General features: G+C 46.8%; 1 protein-coding gene across 3 annotated transcripts in view; it reads right to left on the bottom strand.

Moving 5' to 3' along the window:
• The window catches only part of ARHGEF37 (Rho guanine nucleotide exchange factor 37), a 51094-nt gene extending 44096 nt beyond the window's left edge, over positions 1-6998 (bottom strand). Inside the window, exon 1 of one of the 3 annotated variants that reach the window (XM_032337355.1) lies at positions 6895-6998. The gene's annotated coding sequence lies outside the window, so the exon portion shown is untranslated. The other 2 variants (XM_032337353.1, XM_032337354.1) reach the window with 2 other exon arrangements.
• Between the last annotated feature and the right edge of the window lie 443 nt (positions 6999-7441).

Raw genomic sequence — 7441 nt, forward strand, 5'->3', positions numbered from 1 at the left:
CCCAGCGTCTTGGGATCAAGCCCTGCATTGGGCTCCCTGCTCAGCGGGGAGCCTACTTCTGCCTCTGCCTGCTGCTCGCCCTGCTTGTGCTCCTCTCTGACAGATAAATAAATAAAATCTTTTAAAAAAAATTGCCTATCATGGGACATGAAAGAGATCCCAGGACTGAGCATGACTGGACTACAAGGAAAGCCATGTTTCCCAAGCTTGTTCTCTGAGATAAGCCTCCTTATCAACCCAGACCAGGAAATAGAACAGGGACACCCAGCCTGCTCTCCCAGGCTTTTGGGCGGTACTTGTCCATACAGAGCTGCAAAGATAGTGGATAAGTTAAGCTATGTAATCTTTTGTTTTTAACTTTTTATTTTGAAATACTTACAGACAGGTACAAGACTTACAGACTCACTCAACAGGAAGTAGCAAGGATAGTACCAGATTTTCTGTGCACCTTTCACTAGGGTACTCTGATGGTTACCTATTATTTAAATATAGCACAATATCAGAACCAGGAAATTGGCATCAATCTACTATTCGTGAATGATTGTTTCTATGCCATTTTATCACATGTTAGATTTGTGTAACCACCACCTCAGTTAAGATGTAGGACTACGGGTACCGGATGGCACAGTCCATTAAGTGTCTGGCCCTTGATTTTGGCTCAGGTCATGCTCTCAGGGCCGTGGGATCAAGCCCCTTGTCAGGCTCCATGCTCAGTAGTTAGTCTGCTTGGGGTTCTCTTCCTTCCCTCTCCCTCTGCCCCTCACCTCATATAAAAGTAAACAAATGTTAAAAAAAAAAAAAAAAGAGAGAGAGAGAGAGAGAGAAAGAAAGAGAAGAAAAACAAAGGGAGGAAATGCCTATAGAAAGAAGAGTGGCCACACTGGAGTCCTGCCTGACACTCCTGGTTTATACAGACATACTGAATAGTCAAGGAGAGCGGTCCTGTATGAAGAGCTCCCAAAACTCTAACAACCCATAAGGATCAGAGATTGACAAAGTTATGAGAATAACTTCCAAAGTTCTGCCCCTACTATGATTGCCGTGTATATTTTAAGATTGATGTTCAGAAAAAGTAAGATACAGGCACACTATTTGATGGCTTTGCTCTCGTCTTCTTATTTCTTAAGAGGGACTTCAAGAGGCACTGTAAAGGCTTGGAGTCCACACTCTAGAGCCAGAAAACCCAATTTTAAATTCTGATTCAGCAATCAGTCAGCTGGCTTTCCTGGGATAATTATTAACCTCCTTTACAGGGTGATTATAAAATTTCATAAGATAATCCATGTAGGGGTGCCTGGGTGGCTCAGCGGGTTAAAGCTTCTGCCTTTGACTCACGTCAGGATCCCAGAGTCCTGGGATCGAGCCCGGCATCAGGCTCTCTGCTCAGCAGGGAGCCTGCTTCCTCCTTTCTCTCTGCCTGCTTCTCTGCCTACTTGTGATCTTTGTCCGTCAAATAAATAAATAAATCCTTTTTAAAAAAAAGATAATCCATGTAGAGTATCTAACAGAGTACAAGGTAAGCTCGCAAAATTTTAACAGTTGCTTCGTCACTATTGTTGTTTCACTGTAAAGGATAGCACTACCATGGATCCAATGGGTTAAGACATTATCTAAGGACACTTCGCTGATCATATTCAAGCCGAAGGTGAGAACAGCTGATCATGATGATAATAATAAGTAATAGGAATGACACACTAGAGCCTATCTCAGAATGCAGCAAACACCAAGAAACGGAGCTAAGGATTGAGGGACCATGAAACTGAGCCCTGATGCCATTACTCAGTCCAGCCATGATGGAGACTGACTGCCTTTAGGTGTTTTGTTTGTTTGTTTGTTTGTTTGAATTAGATTTGGGGGAGAGGGAGAGAGAGACTCTTGAGCTAATTCTAACATGGGGCTCAATCTCACAACCCTGAGACCATGACCTGAGCCAAAATCAAGAGTCGGATGCTTAACCAACTGAGCCACCCAGGCATCCTTGCCTTTGGATTTTCTTAGGAGCTAATATATTTTCTTTCCCCACCCTTTTTAGCCTTAGCCATTTGAGGATTCTGCCACTTGAGTAAAAGAGATGGTCCCTCAGCCTTTATAAAGGGAAACAGAGATCACTGGGAGCCAGGATAGATCAAAACAAAACAAAACAAAATAGAATAACAGGTAATTGCAGACTATTCTCATTCTCTTACTGAAAGGCAACTAGGCCAGTGGATCAAAGGAATGCTGTATGCTAGTGTAACCAGCCCAGCAAGGTGCTGATGTCTTTCTAAGCAGTCTCTCTAAGGAGCAAGACATGGGTGATGGAGGCTGAGAGCTGGGGGGATGGGGTTGGAGGGGACCATAGCAGAGTAATATGAACTAAAAACTGATAAAACTAGGGATGCGTGGGTGGCTCCATCAGATCAAATTGCCAATGACACAGTAACAAGTGGAGGTTGACTAATATAATCATACACAATTCTTGAGAGCCACCAAAATGTTTAAGATCGGGGGTGGGGGGGGGGGAGAGCAACTCCCCTTGGGTTTTATATAAGTGGAATTGTAGCGTCTGTACTCTTTTTGGTCTGGCTTCTTTTTCTTTTCAGCAAGATTATTTCGAGATCTATCTGTGTGTCAGTAGTTCATTACTTTTTTTTTTTTTTAAAGATTTTATTTATTTATTTGACAGAGATCACAAGTAGGCAGAGAAGCAGGCAGAGAGAGAGGAGGAAGCAGGCTCCCTGCTGAGCACAGAGCCCGATGCGGAGCTCGATCCCAGAACCCCGGGATCATGACCTGAGCTGAAGGCAAAGGCTTTAACCCACTGAGCCACCCAGGAGCCCCAGTTCATTACTTTTTAATGCTGAGCATATTTAACTGTAGGGACATAGAACTGTTTACCCAAACAATTGGCTGTTCTCTGTTTCTCTCATCCAATAACGCCGGACCTAGGGATGTGTCTGGATCACAAGATAGATGTCAAACTTTGAAAGAGTGGTTGTACCATTTTACATTCGCACCAATAGTGCATACAAGTTCTAGTTCCTCCACATCCTTATCAAGCTTGCTACAGTCAGTCTTTTTAATTTTAGCCACCTTCATAGGTAGGAAGTGACATCTCAATGTGGTTTTGATGTGCATTTCCCGAATGATGAATTATCTTGAGCATTTTCTCCAGCGCTTACTTGCTACTCACGTTTTCCCTAGACATCATGGTTTTGTTCAATTTACAAAAGAGGCTCTCACTCATTACATAATTTAGACAAACAATATAGAATTTATAAGGAGTATATAATCCCCCACTACCAATCCACACCCCCAACACCCAAACAGACAACCAAAGGTGCATAAGAATCACCAAGAGCCCTTCTCAGATGTGTAAATTCTTGTCCACACGCTTGAAGATTCTGATTCAGGTGGTCAGGGATGGAGCATTTCCACAAGCCCCTGGTTGATTTCTTTTTAAGATTTTATTTATTTATTTATTTATTTGAGAGAGAGAGAGAGAGAGAGAGCGCGCGAGAGAGAGCACACACACAAGCAGGGGGATCAGCAGAGGCAAAGGGAGAAGGAGACTCCTCACTGAGCAGGGAGCCTGATGCGGAATTTGATCCCAGGGCCCTGGGATCATGACCTGAGCCAAAGAAGGCAGAGGCTTAACCGATGGAGCTGCCCAGGCACCCTAGTCCCTAGGTGACTCTGATGCAAGTAGTCTGTAGATCACTTCTTGGGAAAATTCTGCTTTTAATCTCAACCTACTACAGAAATGTTGAAAGAATGAAGGCAGCGAGTCTGGAGGTAGAAACATGAAAGAGGTCCATGGGCTGCGTTCAAATAAGGAAGAGCCTTGGCCTAAGAGAGTATGTTTGCTCTATGCCATCCTATGAACATCAAATGTTTAGAATCTAAAGGTCCAATTAGGGAAAACTTTCTAGGAGTACCTGGCTGGCTCAGTTGGTAGAGCATGCAACTCTTAATCTTGGGGTCCTGAGTTCAAGCCCCACGATGGATGTAGAGCTTACTTTAAAAAAACAAAACAGGGACACCTGGGTGGCTCAGTTGGTTAAGTGACTGACTCTTGATCTTAGCTCAGATCTGATCTCAGGGTCGTGAGTTCAAGCCTGTGTTGGCTTGAACAAACAAACAAAACAAAAACAAACAAAAAAACAACTTTCCAACAGAGCTACTGTGAAACAAAATCAGGCCACAGAGCCAGGAAGGGAAGGAACTTGCCAAAGTCACTGAACTTGCAGAAAAAGGATTTCTCTGGGTTGAGAAATGACTGGCTCAAGGGGAGGCAGACAGGGGGCAAGAGACTTCACACACTTTCTCTGTTTCTGAGGAAGAACTCTCCTTTATAAACACCTGGAGAGGCATGTAACCCAGCAGACAGGTAATTTGTGTCTCAGCCCAAATTAAATAGCAGCTATTTGCCCTAAGCCATATTTCCCTGACTCTATTTGCAAGGCCTAAAATGGCAGAGGAAGAAAACAACACAGTATTTTTTTTTTTGTAAGAGCAATTCTTTTTATAGGCAAGTAGGCCTGCCCAGGCCCTGTCCTCACAATTTTGGATCTGCAGATTTTAAAACTCTTAAGCCTGGGGCGCCTGGATTGCTCAATCAATTAAACATCTGCTTTGGGTTTGGGTGGTGGTCCTAGGGTCCTGGTATCCAGCTGGATGAGGGATCTGCTTCTCCTTCTCCCTCTGCCCCTCTCCCCTTGTGGGTGCATGCATGCTCTCTCTCTCCATAAATCATATAAATCAATAGTAATAATAATAAAAACTCCTTAGCCTGTCAGTAAACAAGCTATAGGCTTTGGACAATCGAGCTCAACAAACACTATTTTGCTTCAGTTAGAGCACTCAAACACACACCCCCATCGGTTAAATAAAAAGCCATTTATTTGATCTAGAACACAGTCAACCAAGGCTCTGTTTACCACAACAAGCTGCTGATCCAAGAGGGATGAGAGCCAATTGCCAGCAACTCCTGTACCCCGGCCAGAACTCGGCCAAGCCCACATCACCTGGCAAGACTGGGTGTTGCCCAGGTCCCCCCATCACCCTCCTCTTTCCTCTCATTTAGAAACAAGCTATGCAGGTGCCGGTTCCATTCAAAAGAGGCAAGCAAGGCCCAGTAAACAGTCCTTGTTAGAATGTCTGGTGGCTTTTCCTCTCAGCCTTTCACGTGGTGCACTGCTGTACTTTTGTTTAGATGATCATCGCCAAGATCTGTGCTGTCGCTTTGAGTCATTATAGGGTTCTCTTTATAGTTTCAGGTTTACAATGTTTTTAATTTTGCGTTTTATTTCAGAGACAGCCCAATGTCTTCCATGTCATCATCTCTCCTAACTGGCACAGCTGCGAGCCACTGGGCTCGGTGCACCTGCACGCTCACTGAGCACTCCCTACGTGCCAGGCACTGGGATCAGCATTCATTCTTAAATCGGACAATAACTTGAAGGAGGAGGCAGACAATCTCATCTCTATTTTACAGATAACGCCGGGCTTGGGACTGAAACTAATACTGCACTAGATAAGTGAACTAACTTGAGTTTTTAAAAAATCTGTAAAGAAAAAAAAAAGAACAAGGAGCAAAACACTAGGCCTTGGAGAGGTTAAACAGTGTGTCCAAGATCACCCAGCTAGCGAGGTCAGAACACTGGATTGACAGCCGGTACTCGCTTTTTCCCCTGGCTGCCTCCCTTTAAAAAGAGCAAAAAATTGCTCTTGATAGCACAGGCTGAGTGCCAACCTTCCGGTCACTCCTTACAGCGGAATGCTTCGTGTCAAATCTGAAACGGTGTGCAATGTCATGTGTGAACCCCTCTGTAGGAAGGGATCCAGGTGTCTAAGGGGTCCAGAATCCCAAGAAGGTGAAGCCCGCGGGCAGGCTGCTGTTTCTCCATTCCCCTGAAAGTTCTGGTCACTCACTGTGCCCAGAGCACTGAACCCCCGGGGGAGCCCGACACTCAGGCTTCTGGTCTCAGCTCTGGCACTTTTCTGCGGGTCCTTGGCCAAAGCAGCGCAACATAGGGACTTCGAATTTCCTTTCTCTTCCCCCAACCCCCGCCCGTAGTAATAATTATACTTTCCTTGGCAAGGATCCTTTAACACTGTTTGTATTTTTCTGTTGTTTCAACCTATCGATTCTTATTAAAAGTCACCCCAAATCCTACACTGAAGCGGGCAGAGAAAAACAAACCGACGCAAGAAATAATAGTTTTTTCCAGACCACCTTACCTCTCTAGGCCTTATCTGCCCACCTGTAAAAGGTCACGTGGATCAGGTTGCTTGCATTTCCGTGCGGCCCCAGGACACAAGGCTCCACCGCGCCACCTGGACCCGGGCGTCGCGGCTCTCGGCGCCCGGCCCGTCCACCCCGCCCCTCTCACGGGGCGCACTCCCCGCGCGGAGCTCCGGCGCACCCGAACCGCCGCCGAGGCGGGAGGGACGCCCCTCTCCCCGACACGCGCCCCACCTGGGCCTGGGCGCCGCGGGTCCCACGGAGGGCGCGGCTCTGCCCACGCTGCGTGCGTGCGCGCGGCGGAGGGCCGGCCCGTTCGCGCGCCTTTGTCAATTGTCTGCGGCCAGGTTGTTTTCCACTTGCCGCGCCCGGGACCCGGCCCGGCCCGGGGTGGCCCTGGCCCGCCGCCAGCGCCGAGAGTTGCCGCGGCTCTAAGCGCCGCGCCGCCGGGGAGGGCGGGTGCACCCGTGCCTTCCCGCTCAGCCGCCTGCTCGCCCGATTTCGGCGCCCCCAAAACACGGGCCAGTGCTTAGGCCACCCGGTGGGAATGTTGACCCCTGGATCACTGACAATCTGTGTATCCGTGGCTCTGCCCAAAGCACCAGATGTTAGGGCTGGACTTCGATTTCATTCCCAGGGTCCGCTGCCCAGGACCTCTGGGTTCTTACCCAGCTCTCCCACGAGCTCAATCTCAGACAAATCTGCCAGTCTCCTTGCACCCCAGTCTCCTTTCCTGTGATAGAAAGCTGTACGTCCACTCTCTCCCTGCTGTGAAATAGGACACTGTTCTAGGCCCTAAATAGGTCCCCGCCCCCTTGGGGGGCGGGGCGGTGGTGGGTGAGGTTGGTCAGACACTTAGAACATTGACATTGAAGAGTGAAAATCGCTATGAAAAAGTGTCGTATCAGGGAAGGCAAACCTTGTTTGTGGGATCGGCAATCGACTAGATTAACTTTCCCAAATCTTCTCGGTTCTAATTCTTATTATTAGGGCTTATTATTTATTATTATTAGTGGTAGCAATAGCAATTTGGCTTCCTAAATGCCAGGCACTATAGTAAACATTTTACTTGTGTTTCCTCGTTTACCTCATTCACAACTTCTCTATAAAACAGGCATGCTTCTTAGCATTACTGTTACTACTATCTTCATTTTAGAGAAACTGAGGCCAGAAAAATGAAAGCAATTTGCCTACTGTTACACAGCTACTAAGGGA

Source organism: Mustela erminea, chromosome 3 (assembly GCF_009829155.1).
Source record: "Mustela erminea isolate mMusErm1 chromosome 3, mMusErm1.Pri, whole genome shotgun sequence".
NCBI classification, from domain to species: domain Eukaryota; kingdom Metazoa; phylum Chordata; class Mammalia; order Carnivora; family Mustelidae; genus Mustela; species Mustela erminea.